This window comes from Somniosus microcephalus, chromosome 15 (genome assembly GCF_052327205.1).
Source record: "Somniosus microcephalus isolate GS21.2 chromosome 15, FLI_Smic_1.0, whole genome shotgun sequence".
Lineage (NCBI taxonomy): Eukaryota > Metazoa > Chordata > Chondrichthyes > Squaliformes > Somniosidae > Somniosus > Somniosus microcephalus.
Window position 1 is genome coordinate 104718183 of NC_141001.1, and position 14942 is coordinate 104733124.

General features: G+C 46.5%; 1 protein-coding gene across 2 annotated transcripts in view; it reads right to left on the bottom strand.

The window, feature by feature from the left end:
* Positions 1-14942, bottom strand: part of shank2b (SH3 and multiple ankyrin repeat domains 2b) — a 1331733-nt gene that overhangs the window by 84604 nt on the left and 1232187 nt on the right. The gene's annotated exons all lie outside the window — the stretch shown is intronic.

Below are 14942 nucleotides of genomic sequence, written 5' to 3' on the forward strand. Positions count from 1 at the left end.
GCCACAGTCTGTTCGCCCTCCTGCCATCTGGGAGATGCTACAGATGCATTCGCACCCGAACGACTAGATTTAGGAACAGCTTCTTTCCCAGGGCTGTCATCCTACTGAACTCCACAAATAAACTCTAAAGCCTGCACATCTGCCAATGCACTTTATTATGGTTATGTTTATGTTAATGTATTACAAGCCAAATGAATGTTGAATGTTTAAATGTCTGAATCTAAATGTACACTCTCGGGAGCCGCAAGCCTACATTTCGTTGTACTGCACTTGTGCACTAACAATGACAATAAAGTTGATTATGATTATGATTATACAGTGGTTATCATGGAACCAGCGGATTACTGTGCGGCAAAAATCAGATGAATCCGAAAAAATGGACAGAGCCATTTCAATGCTAAAAGAAAGCATGAGCACGTGGGAGGTCAGGGCTGAGGCATTAACTGGAAACCACTTTGCAAAAACCAGTAAGGAAATTTAAAACAAAATTACGAATGAACTTTTCTGCAGCGAAGAGGTGGAATATTTTGAGAGAGAATGACATGCTATGTTGAACAAGCAATGCTTGCTGACTTGCAATTTGGAAGAAAAAAGCAGAGGCAGCAGGCAAGAAGAAGAGTGTTAGGGTCCAGATGGGAGGATAAGTAGAGTCCAGCAGAATGAATGACACTTTACAAAGGCTCCATCAAGTGACGGCGGGGGAGCAGTGGCAAAGACGATAAATGGCTCGCTGCATGAATTCATCCTCATTGGAAGCAAACTCTCAAGACCCCTTCCTTGCTCAGCGGGGAAAGCAATGAGGTAAATTGAATCTCTTGAATTGACACTAGAACTGTAAGCTCGAGCAATATGAACAAAAAGAGATGGAAGTATGAATTGCAGTAGTTCCACAGAAATTAGGTCTGTACCTGTCTTCTCACGAGATGCTGAATTTACCTTAAAACAGAAAGTGGACCTGATGGAACGTTATCCAGACAAACCAAACTGTAAAGTTTTTTTGAGTTAGTCCCTTCAGACATCAACGGGGAGAGAGTTGGGGGGGGGGGGGAATGCATATACATGGGAAGAAGATGCAATGACATACTAAGGGAATGCAATGGTTATTAAACATCACAGAGATAGAACGTAGTGAGCATACTTTGGCATGCTCGAGTGTTACATTGGAGATGGAGAGTTGGCAGTGACTTCCCCTCTCTTTATTGACTGGGGTGGGAGCCACAGAAATGCACTGTTACACCAGTGTTGTGTTTCCCTTCTGGTGCGTTCGCACTCCACAAGGTTAGCATTGATGCATAGCCAAAACTGCTTTGCACTGAGGCTAAATCTGGAGTGTGAATCGGGTGTGAACTGACCCCCCCCAAGCAAAGGGAATTGAGACTCCCTCTTCCAGAGAATCTCGGTCTGCTCTGTTCCTGTGTCAGTTTGGGCCCTGACAGCAAACAAAGGCTGCATTTGCAACCACCTTTGGTGCTAAGCAAAACTGTTTCATAAGCGAAGCTACAGCTTCGGTGTCAGCCCTGGCTCAGTTGGTAGTACTCCCGCCTCTCGAGTCAGCAGGTTGCGGGTTCAAGTTTCACTCCAGAGGCTTGAGCACATAATCTAGGCTGACACTTCAGCGCAGTGCTGAGGGAGTGCTGCACTGTCGGAGGTGCCGTCTTTCGGATGAGACGTTAAACTGAGGCCTTGTCTGCTCTCTCAGGTGGACGTAAAAGATCCTGTGGCACTATTTGTAGAAGAGCAGGGGAGTTATCCCTGGTGTCCTGGCCAATATTTATCCCTCAACCAACATCACTAAAAAAAAAAGATTATCTGGTCATTATCACATTGCTGTTTGCGGGACCTTGCTGTGCCCAAATTGGCTGCCGCATTTTCTACATGACAATAGTGACTCCACTTCAAAAAGCAATTCATTGGCTGTGAAGCACTTTGAGAATGTCCTGAGGTCACGAAAGGCGCTGTAGAAATGCAAGTCATCTTTAACTGTAATGTAAACATGCCCCAACTTGCATCAAAATATGGGTTTGATAGATTTAACTAAATAATGGGGGCAGTTGGGGCTGGGAGTGGTCCAGTGGGACAACAAAGAAGCTATTACAGAATGATTTGGAAGTGGCTTCGGACTGCCTGAAGTTAATACATACCACCTGTCCGATGTGAGAAAGTGCTAGAGCGACTTAAAGCAGAACCACACAGTCCAGCTTGGAAACCAAATAAGTTTCCTTCATGAAACTGAAGCACTTATTTCAGGTAGTGAATATTGAAGCCACTGCATCAGCCAATGAGTTGGAAGCAGTGTGGAGCAAAAAGAGTCTCCGAGCTCAGGACCGATACTACAGCAAAAGGAGTCTCCGAGCTCAGGACCGATACTACAGCAAAAGGAGTCTCCGAGCTCAGGACTGAAACTACAGCAAATAGAGTCTCCCAACTACATCAGGGTGATTTCTCCTGCACAATGCAGTGAGTGGAGGATAGTTACATGATACAAATGTGCGTAAAATCAATCCCAGTCACTTACAGCAGTGCGGTCTCCAGGCGGTTAAGCATCGCCTCGATTTCAAAATTTTCATCCCTATTTTCCACTCCCTCCATGGCGTCACCCCTATCTCTGTAATTTCCTCCAGCTCCACAACCCCCCCCGCCCCCGAGATATCTGCGCTCCTCTAATTCTGCCCTCTTGAGCATCCCTAATTATAATCGCTCAACTATTGGTGGCTGTCCCTTCAGCTGCCTAGGCCCTAAGCTCTGGAATTCCCTCCCTAAGCCTCTCCGCCTCTCTTTCCTCCTTTAAGACGCTTCTTAAAATCTACCTCTTTGACCAAGCTTTTGGTCATCTGCCCTAATAGCTCATGTGGCTCGGTGTCAAATTTTGTTTTATAACACTCCTGTGAAGTGCCTTGGGATGTTTTACTATGTTAAAGGCGCTAGATAAATACAAGTTGTTGTTGTTGTGATTGACAGAAATATTACCCATCCATCTCCACCCTGGCTGAGACTTGTTGGTGTCATGATAAGCAGCCTTCATTTAGTGGTTAATCAGACACCCAGTCATCAGGTACTTTTGCACTGTTACCCAGTGTAACAGACAATCCGAGGTGGCCACCTGTGGGCAAAGGTTTCTTTTAGTTGCAGGTAAACACGTGCACAGTCTCATATTGAAAGGGAAGGGCGTTAGACAAGTTAGGCGTCCACCGAGACTCCATCTTCTGCTCGACAGTGCTGAGCAGAACAACAGCTGGGAAAGCTTCAACTCGATCGACTCTCACAAGTAAAGGCAGTGAACCGACAGCGATGGGAGCATCGAGCATTTGATTGTCTGTTTCAATGACTGATTTTCCTGCGGGTGGTTAAAAAAAAAGATATGGAGAAAGGATCCACAGCTGAAAAGAAAGCCTGGGAGAATGCCAAAACTGCTGATATAGGGCACGCTTGCCTTGTACATCTGAAAGAGTAATGTTAATCCAGATAACTGTTTTTTACAGCATGAGCCTAAAGCTTTGGGATGAATGAGCATACTGAGGAAGCGCCAACTCATTATAGAATATGCTTCATCGAGGGGTTGCACAAGGCTCTAATTAGAAGAACCAGTGTTTGAGATAGAGAGCAGATTTAATTTGCATGTTCTGAGCTTGTAAAGTTGCTGTCAAGAACAAATTGAGGAGCAAACATCAGCAACGGTCATCAAAAGGAGGGAGAATTGAAATTGGTTCAGCAGAGATAAAATGGATAGGTATTCAGGGACAATGGGAAATTCATGAGCAGCAGATAAATGTTTTGGTTTGCAAGAAATAGGAGGGGGAGGAACGAGAAAGGATCCAGTTAAACATGAATTCAGAAGCTAAGGTGAGGTGAACTCCACCAGAGGACGTGCGGAACTTCTGGCTACCCGTGAAGCTCATCATAGACCCCGTGACAAACGGTGGAGACAAGGTCATTGCCATACCCATAGTGGCCCGCTGGCACCTTAAGGGCACATCAGCAGCACCCGCTCTGAGGGAGTCACGAAACGTAGCCGCCGTACCAGTACCATGCCATTCCAACACAACACAGGGGGCTTTCACAGCCATAATAGCCGTCAGCCTGTCTCTGGAAGGTAATCAATCTCCTCAGGGATGGATTTTATTTAAATTTTTATTCATTCACGGGATGTGGGCGTCGCTGACAAGACCAGCATTTATTGCCCATCCCCAATTGCCCTCGAGAAGGTGGTGATGAGCCGCCTTCTTCAATCGCTGCAGTCCGTGTGGTGAGGGTACCCCCACAGTGCAGTTCCAGGATTTTGACCCAGCGACGATGAAGGAACGGCGATATATTTCCAAGTCAGGATGGTGTGCGACTTGGAGGGGAACTTGGAGGCGGTGGTGTTCCCATGCGCCTGGGAATTATCTACTTCCTCCTACATTCTGATGCCTTTGGAAGCCCGGAACCTATGCATGCTCACTGCAAGAAGCCCGGGAACTCCCTCAGACATACCATCTTGGTGTTCCACCCATGCCCCTCCCTCCACTCACTGAAATTTCCCAACTTTCTCTGAACAGGGAAGAACCAGGAGGAATGAGAATACCACCCCATTTTCTAGTACCCCCATCTCTCTAACACTTCTGCCAGAGACGTGCCCAGGGCAGTATTGGAATTCTGACCCCTTGGTATGCTACATATTGTAGGGTCTGTGCCATTGATTCAGTTTTTTCCATTTAAAACAAAAAGCACTGAGCATTAAAAAGAAAGCAAGTCAGAAAAAGGATCTAAAACCTAGGATTCACTGCCTGCAATTTCCCATCCACAGTAGATTGAAAAATGTTGGCAGGGCGCCCGTGACATTCTGATCAGTCTTGTGTGAGGCCCCATCCTTCGGCGTGAAATCTCAGAGTGCAGCAACCGGAGTTAGCATGCCAGGAAAATGATGATCAATAGCCAGACCAAGCTGTTGCATGGATCAAAACCTAAAGTTGGCACATCCAGGTTGGGAGAGAAAGAGCTTGGATTTACGTGGTATCTGTCTTGACCTCAGGACGTCCCAAAGTGCTTCGCAACCAATTATTGACTTCTGAGGTGTAGTCACTGCTGTTTTTGTAGACGAGAGCGGCAGCCAATCTGCACACATCAAGATCCCACGAACAGCAATGAGATGTTAACAAGGTAATGGGACAGATTATCAACTTGCTGCCCAGGTGTAAGCCCCATGATGCGGATCGGCTGCCCGTTCTCGGAACTGCTCGATTTCCACGGACTCCGATGCGAGTGATAATTGGGCGGTTTCTAGAATAGGCAGCCAATCCCGAACACCAACTTTACGCCCGGGCAGCTAGCTGAAAACCTATCCCAACCTGTTTGGCTGATGAAAGAAGAAAAGCAACAAAGACTTGCATTCATATAGTGCCTTTCACAGCCTCAGGACGTCCCAAAGCGACTCACAGCCGATGAAGTACTCCTGAAGTGTACTCGTAATGTCGGAAATGCGGCAGTCAATTTACACACACAGCAATGTGACAACAACCAGATCATCTGTTTTTAGCAATGTTGGCTGATGATTAAATATTGGCCCCAGGACACCGGGACAGAACTCGCCTGCTCTTCTTCAAATAGCGCCAGGAGACGGGACCTCGCTTTAATGTCTCCTCCGAAAGACGACGCCTCCACCAAGGCAGCACTCCCCTCTGCACTGCTCAGAAGTGTCAGCCTGTATCATTTAAGTCTCTGGAGTGTGGCAAGAGCGCCATCACTGAGCCCACAGCTGCTTTCTAAGCAGAAAGATCAAATAGTGAAAGCAAAGCCCACAGTGTAAACTTTCAGCATAAAAATGTTAAACATTTACAGCAAGGAGATCTGGAAGTAAAATCAAAAAAGCCCTCGGGGATTTTCTGAGCCACTGATAATCCTGGAATTGCTTTTTGCAATGATATGATAGTTACCACAATAATTTATTAACCATAGCCCAACTATATAATATGGGATAGTATTCACTGGTTGAACATTTTCATATTAATTCAATGCGTTAACAATGCAATCTAATATATATTCATTCAGTCCATTTACAACTTGCAAATGCCTAATGAATTCATCTGTAGTGCAGATACATTAACATTTATTTATGTTGCACACAGGAACCTGAAACATTTGAAATGCAGATCTAAAAATTCCTTGCTCTTTTGTCAAAACACCTTATATCATTTTAATATGCCGTGTGACTGGACAGTTGCACCCTAATGTAGTCCCATGGTAATCTTAAAATACTTATATGCAGAAACTGTTACATCTTTACAATGCAACTGTATCCATCAGGATTTTTGTAGATTAAATTTACCATTAGTTTCCCTTTCCTATGTCATAGGAACATCGGAGGAGGGGGCCATTCAGCCCCATGAGCCTGTTCCGCCATTCAATGAGATCATGGCTGATCTGCATCTTAACTCCATCTACCCGCCTTGGTTCCGTAACACTTAATACCCTTGCCGAACAAAAATCTATCAATCACAGTTGACCCCCCCCAGCCTCAACAACTTTTTGGGTGAGAGTGTGCCGGATTTCCACGAGCCTTTGTGTGAAGAAATGCTTCCTGGCATCACCCCTGAATGGCCCAGCTGAACAAGGAACATCTGCTCCAGTGCTTATTAATTTCTTTCCTTCTGATGTTAATTGTACAGGAATTTAAACTATTTATTGCAGAGTGTGTTGCCGAAATCAAGACGCTGGCCTTGAAATGAGACAACAGGATAATAGATATGACTCATTTATTGTAATTGGGTTAATGCCCCTGTTAAAACAGAGGAGAGATGGATTTCAGACAAGCATATTAAGCATTTGTAGGCAATTATCCCACAACGTGAATTCAAGATCACGATTATCTAACTTATTTACGACATCAGTAGAATTTAGTTGGATTGGCTTTCCCTTTCTGCAGGTGCATACTGGAGTGGGTCCAGAATCGAGTCCACTGCAGAGCAAATGTAACTCGACTTTGGTGTTGCACTTAATCTGGCAGTTTCGGTTGATTTTAACCAATTGCAGTTAAGTGCCGTAAAATTTTTCAGAGTTAATCTCAGCTGCCAGGATTTCCTCTACTCTTCCACAGCCAAGCTTTGACCCAGCCCTTTAGAAACATAGAAGATAGGAGCAGGAGTAGGCCATTCGGCCCCTCGAGCCTGCTCCGACATTCAATGAGATCATGGCTGATCATCCAAATTCAGTACCCTGTCCCTGCCTTCTCCCCATATCCCTTGATCCCTTTAGCCTTAAGAAATATATCCAACTCCTTCTTGAATATATTTAGTGAACTGGCCTCCACCGCCCTCTGTGGCAGAGAATTCCACAGGTTCACCACTCTCTGGGTGAAGAAATTCCTCCTCATCTCTGTCCTAAATGGCTTACCCCTTATCCTTAGACTATGACCCCTGGTTCTGGACTCCCCGGCCATCGGAAACATCCTTCCTACATCTAGTCTGTCCAGGCCTGACAGAATTTTATAGGTTTCGATGAGATCCCCTCTCAATCTTCTAAACTCCAGTGAGTATAAGCCCAATTGACACAATCTCTCCTCATACGTCATTCCTGCCATCCCAGGTATCAGCCTGGTGAATCTTCGCTGCACTCCCTCCATGGCAAGAACATCCTTCCTCAGATAAGGCGACCAAAACTGCACACAATACTCAAGGTGCGGTCTCACCACGGCCCTGTACAACTGCAGCAAGACATCCTTGTTCCTGTACTCGAACCCTCTTGCTATGAAGGCCAACATACCATTTGCTTTCTTAACCGCCTGCTGCACCTGCATGCTTACCTTCAGCGACTGGTGCACAAGAACACCCAGGTCTCTTTGCACTTCCCCTTCTCCCAATCTATTGCCATTCAAATAATAGTCTGCCTTCCTGTTTTTGCCACCAAAGTGGATAACCTCACATTTATCCACATTATAGTGCATTTGCCATGTTTCTGCCCAATCACCCAACCTGTCCAAATCGTACTGGAGTTTCACGACATCTTCCTCACAGCATACCCTCCCACCCAGCTTTGTGTCGTCTGCAAATTTGGAGATATTACATCCAATTCCCTCGTCCAGATCATTAATATATATTGTGAACAGCTGGGGTCCTAGGACTGATCCTTGCGGTACCCCACTAGTCACTGCCTGCCACTCGGAAAACGACCCGTTTATTCCAACTCTTTGCTTTCTATCCGCCAACTAGTTCTCTATCCAAGTCAATACCTTGCCCCCAATCCCATGTGCCTTAATTTTGCATGCTAATCTCTTATGCGGAACCTTATCGAAAGCCTTCTGAAAGTCCAAATACACCACATCCACTGGTTCTCCCTTAACTATTTTACCAGTTACATCCTCAAAAAATTCCAGTAGATTAGTCAAGCACGATTTACCTTTTGTAAATCCATGTTGACTTTGTCCGATCCCGTCACTGCTTTCCAAGTGCTCTGCTATTACATCTTTTATAATGGACTCTAGCATTTTCCCCACTACCGATGTCAGGCTTACCGGTCTATAATTCCCCACTTTTTCTCTACCACCTTTTTTGAATAGTGGGGTAACATTAGCTACCCTCCAATCCATGGGTACTGTTCCAGAGTCTATCGAGTTCTGGAAGATGACCAGCAATACATCTACTATTTCTAGGGCCACTTCCTTAAGTACCCTAGGACGTAGATTGTCAGGCCCTGGGGATTTATCGGCCTTCAGTCCCATCAATTTTCCTAACACCATTTCCCTACAAATACTGATTTCTTTCAGTTCCACCCTTTCATCAGACCCTATGTTCCCCGGCATCTCTGGGAGGTTATTTGTGTCCTCCTTTGTGAAGACAGAACCAAAGTATGTATTTAGTTGGTCAGCCATTTCTTTGTTTCCCATTATAAATTCCCCTGATTCTGACTGCAAGGGACCTACGCTTGACTTCACCAATCTTTTTCTCTTCACATATCTATAAAAGCTTTTACAGTCAGTTTTTATGTTCCCTGCAAGCTTACTCTCATATTCTATTTTCCCCTTCTTAATTAATCCCTTTGTCCTCCTTTGTTGAATCCTAAACTGCTCCCAATCCTCAGGATTATTGCTTTTTCTGGCCAATTTATATGTCCTCTCCTTGGACCTTATGCTATCCCTAATTTCCCTTGTTAGCCATGGTTGAGCTACCTTTTTTGTATTATTTTTATGCCAAACTGGGATGAACAATTTCTGTAGTTCATCCATTCGGTCTTTGAATGTTTGCCATTGCCTATCCACCGTCAACCCTTTGAGTGACATTCCCCAATCAATCCTACCCAACTCGCGCCTCAGACCATCATAGTTTCCTTTATTTAAATTTAGGATCCTAGTCTCTGAGTCAACTACTTCATTCTCCATCTTAATGAAGAATTTGATCATATTATGATCGCTCCGACCCAAGGGGCCTCATACAACAAGATTGCTAATTAATCCTTTCTCGTTATATAATACCCAGTCTAAGATGGCCTGATCTCTGATTGGTTCCTCAACATATTGGTCCAGGAAACCAATATGAACTGCAATTGTTTCTCATTTTTCACATTACCGAGCCATTGGGGCAACACAGGCATAAGAATTTCACGGGCGTTCAGCGGGCGGAAGTTGTGCAAATTGCGCAACTCTCCACCCACAGAGGCCCATCTCCCGGGGATGCGGAGGATCTGTCAAGAGGATTCTTGACAGATCGCAAGTGCCGGGTTTTCGCGCATGCCCGAACCCGGAATTTGCATGGCCTCAACGGGCGAGTACACACCTCGCACGCACCCTCAAGGGTCGCAAAATACGGCCCATTGTCTATTAAAGTGTTGAATGTAATTTATCGTGTATCAATGTGTGCTTGCTTTGGCATGCATTCATCAATAATATGGGTGTAATTTTCAATATGTTGTTTATAGCACATAATTGAAGTTAACTTTTACAATGTATTAATAAGCAGATACAAATTCTACTCATAAGAATTCTATCAGCTTTCCATCAACAACAAGAGTCCTGAAGTGAGCAGCACTGTGAGGTGCTGTATCGTGCACTGTTTTTCATTGCTTCACCAAGAAAACTGCTCAGTCTTTCAATCCTGACTTCAACCAAAATTGTTTTTTTTTTTTAAATCCTTCTGTGGACCTTGTGGGTACCAACAATGTGGCGGTAATGGAATAGAAACATAGAAACATAGAAGATAGGAGCAGGAGTAGGAGTAGGCCATTCGGCCCCTCAAGCCTGCTCCGCCATTCAATGCGATCATGGCTGATCATCCAAATTCAGTACCCTGTCCCTGCTTTCTCCCCATATCCCTTGACCCCTTTAGCCTTAAGAAATATATCCAACTCCTTCTTGAATATATTTAATGAATTGGCCTCTACTGCCTTCTGTGGAAGAGAATTCCACAGGTTCACCACTCTCTGGGTGAAGAAATTCCTCTCACCCCTTACCCTTAGACTGTGACCCCTGGTTCTGGACTCCCCGACCATCGGGAACATCCTTCCTGCATCTAGTCTGTCTAGTCCTATTAGAATTTTATAAGTTTCAATGAGATCCCCTCTCATTCTTCTAAACTGCAGCGAGTACAAGCCCAATCGACCCAATCTCTCCTCATGCGTCATTCCTGCCATCCCAGGTATCAGCCTGGTGCATCTTCGCTGCACTCCTTCCATGGCAAGAACATCCTTCCTCAGATAAGGCGACCAAAACTGCACACAATACTCAAGGTGTGGTCTCACCAAGGCCCTGTACAACTGCAGCAAGACATCCTTGTTCCTGTACTCAAACCCTCTCGCTACGAAGGCCAACATACCATTTGCTTTCTTAACCGCCTGCTGCACCTGCATGCTTACCTTCAGCGACTGGTGCACAAGGACACCCAGGTCTCGTTGTACTTCCCCTTCTCCCAATCTATTGCCATTCAGATAATAATCTGCCTTCTTGTTTTTGACACCAAAGTGGATAACCTCGCATTTATCCACGTTATATTGCATCTGCCATGCTTCTGCCCAATCACCCAACCTGTCCAAATCATACTGGAGTTTCTCGGCATCCTCCTCACAGCACACACGCCCACCCAGCTTTGTGTCGTCTGCAAACTTGGAGATACTACATCTAGTTCCCTCGTCCAGATCATTAATATATATATTGTGAATAGCTGGGGTCCAAGGACCGATCCCTGCGGTACCCCACTAGTCACTGCCTGCCACTCGGAAAAAGAGCCGTTTATTCCAACTCTTTGCTTTCTGTCTTGGGTGAACCTTGAGGTAGAGTGTGTGTGTGGGGCATGTGCGCACGTGTGACAGAGATATTAGATAGTCAGTGATTACTAATTACATGAGAAGGCCATCAGTCTTTCCTACACAGGTTCCTTCTCACATCTACAGAGATGACCCTTAGTAGCATGGTACTTTAACCTTTTGGTCTGCTTGTCGATTTATCACCATCGTGTCTGTGCCAGCAACATTATTCAGAACATTATCTGTCAGAAATTGCTGTTGGCCATAACAGCGAACTAATGTGCAACAAATTAATAGAACATTCCTCTCTCTGTCTACTGGGTTAACCATAATACCATAGAATTTTACAGGAGAGAAGGCGGCCATTGTGTCTGTGCCAGCTCTTTGCTAATCCCACTTTCCTGCACTCTTCCCTTAGCCTTGCTTCCAATGTTCAACTCTTCCTTTAAAAGATGCAATGATCTGTCCCTCAGCTACTTCCTGTGCCAAAGCATTCCATGCTCCAACCACTTACTGCCTAAAGAAAGCAGTTAAGCTCTTTGTTTTATTTACCTCAGTCCTATTATGCAGCTTCTGATGAAGGGAATACCTGAGACATAGGGCTGAATCTTAACCCCCAAAAACAGGTGGGTTGGGAATGGGTGAGATGTTAAAACATTAAAAATCTCAAACCTGACCCCAACCCGCTTCCAACACCCCCACTTCCAGGTTTAACGGAGGCAGGACAAGGGGCGGGCAGCCAACCTGCTCTCAGGAGGCTGGCTGGTAATGTAACTACTTTAATGAGGCTGGCAGCCTTTGACTTACCCTGCTTTGCAGGTTTAACCCTGGCCGGATGAGTTTCCCAGGCCTCGGGAAACCCGGCAGCTGAAGGGAGGTGAGGACAGCTTCGGGAGGAAGAGCTTCTCCCCGGTCCCACCGCCCCCCCCCCCCCCACCCCCATCAAACCCTCCCCCCACCATTGTTGGGGATCAGACCCCCACCCCCCCTGCATCCCACAAATGCTCTCATTAGCAGCCGTAGGCTGTGGCCTGCTCCGGAGTGCTCCCCGCCTGACTGGAAGCCAAGCCAGTCAATCACGCTGACTTCTGGGGCGGGAATCCAGTTAAAGACAAACTACGCATGCTGGGGAGTCAAAACTCCACAGTGTGCGAGAAAACCCGGACTTCTGGGCTCCCTGACAGGAGCTCCGCCCCCTCGCCTATGCAGTCCGCCCGTCAGGATCGGGACCATCACCTGCCTTTTTGCAGCTGCTGATTTCCACACTACATAAACTTGAGCTCATCCAAAACTCGGCTGCCCGTGTCCTAACTCGCACCAAGTCCCGTTCGTCCATCTCCCCTGTGCTCGCTGACCTACATTGGCTCTCGGTTAAGCAGCGCCTCGATTTCAAAATTCTCATCCTTGTTTTCAAATCCATCCATGACCTCGCCCCTCCCTATCTCTGTAATCTCCTTCCGCCCCACAATCCCCACCCCCCTCCCCGAGATATCTGCGCTCCTCTAATTCTGCCCTCTTGAGCATCCCTGATTATAATCGCTCAACCATTGGTGGTCGTGCCTTCTGTTGCCCAGGCCCTAAACCTCTGGAATTCCCTCCCTAAACCTCTTCGCCTCACTACCTCTCTTTCCTCCTTTAAGACGCTCCTTAACACCTACCTCTTCGACCAAGCTTTTGGTCACCTGCCCTAATTTATCCTTATGTGGCTCGGTGTCAATAAATTTTTGTCTTTTAACACTGCTGTGAAGTGCCTTGAGACGTTTTACAATATTAAAGGCGCTATATAAATACAAGTTGTTGTTGTTGCTGCTGATGGGCCTGATGTGTATTTACAGTATTTTTCAGGTTTTATTTCAGATTTCCAGAATGTGCAATTATTCCCTTGGTGTCACTTTTAACCCAGTGAAAACTGGGTGGGTGGGCAGGTAAAACCGAGCAGCTTGGTCACCCGCTCAGAACTCGCCCCTCTCCTGCCGCCTGTGACCCTAACCCGCGCAGGTCTGCGGGAGACTTAGACGCCCACGTAATGGAGGCGTGGGGGGGGGTGCGGCCTTGTGAATTTCTGCAATTGGGGTCCTATGACATTGTAGGCCGCCCCCACACCCCGATTGCATTTTAGCTCAGGCTATAGTGGGGCAGCCCACATGGTTTTCCTGTCAGTTCAAAGCAAACCGGCAGCTGTTCGGAGAAAAAAGAAGAAAAGGCTTGCATTTATATAGCGCCTTTCACAACCTCAGGACGTCCCAAGAGCTTTACAGCCAATGAAGTACTTGTGCAGTCACTGTTGTAATGTGGGAAACACGGCAGGCAATTTGCGCACAGCAAGCTCCCACAAACAGCAATGTGATAATGACCAGATAATCTGTTTTAATGATGTTATGTTGAGGGATAAATATTGGAATTCCTGGAAGAGTCGGGAAGTGGACCGGTGGCATTTAGACGAGGCCCGCTGTGTCTCAGTGGGTAGCACTCTTGCCTCTATGGCAGAAGGTTGTGGGTTCAAATCCCACTCCAGAGACTTGAGCACAAAAATCTAGGCTGACACTCCAGTGCGGTACTGGGGGAATCCTGCAGTGTCGGAGGTGCCGTCTTTCGGATGAGATGTTAAACCGAGGCCCCGTCTGCCTTCTCAGGTGGATGTAAGAGAACCCATGGCCACTATTTTGAAGAAGAGTAGGAGAGGTGTTCTGGCCCATATTTCTTCTTCTTAGGCAGTTCCCTCGGAACCGAGGATGACTTGCTTCCACATTAAAAATGAGTTCACAGGTGACTGATGAGTCCAATGCGGGACCTACAGTCTCTGTCACAGGTGGGGCAGACGGTGGTTGAAGGGGCAGGTGGGTGGGGTGCTTGGGTTGACGCGCGCTGCCTGCGCTTGGCTTCTGCTTGCTCCCGGCGAAGAGACTCATAGAAACATAGAAGATAGGAGCAGGAGTAGGCCATTCGGCCCCTCGAGCCTGCTCCGCCATTCAATGCGATCATGGCTGATCATCCAAATTCGAAGTGTTCGGCGCCTTCTCGGGTGCTTCTCCTCCACTTAGTGCGGTCTTGGGCCAGGGATTCCCAGGTGTCGGTGGGGATATTGCACTTTTTCAAGGAGGCTTTGAGGGTGTCCTTGAAGCGTTTCCTCTGCCCACCTGGGGCTCTCTTGCCATGCCGGAGCTCCAAGTAGAGCGCTTGTTTTGGGAGTCTCGTATCGGGCATGCGGACGATGTGGCCCGTCCATCGGAGTTGATTGAGCGTGGTCAAAGGTTGATTGAACCTGGCCAATATTTATCCCTCAACCAACGTCACTAAAACAGATGATCTGGCCATTATCACATTGCTGTTTGTGGGAGCTTGCTTTGCGCAAATTGGCTGCTGCGTTTCCGACATTACAACAGTGACTACACTTCAGAAAAGTACCTCATTGGCTGTAAAACGCTTTGGGACGTCCCAAGATCATGAAAGGCGCTATATAAATGCAAGGTTTTTTTTTGAACATGAACTCACCAGAGCTGTTTCCCGCTGGAACGCTGCTCGGGGTTAAAATCCCCCTCCCCTTGAATTCTACTTCAATGAATAAAATAGTTTAAAAAAACTAAAAGATGTCATCAGAGCGATTTGGAAGTAAAGTATTGATCGTCTCCGAGATACAGCGTGAAATCTCGCCCGAAAGCCAACCCAAGGTCTGACAGTAGGAAACGAGAAGCCAGCAAATACTTTCTTGTGTTTCTGCTGGTGTTTGTTTCTCGGCTGCA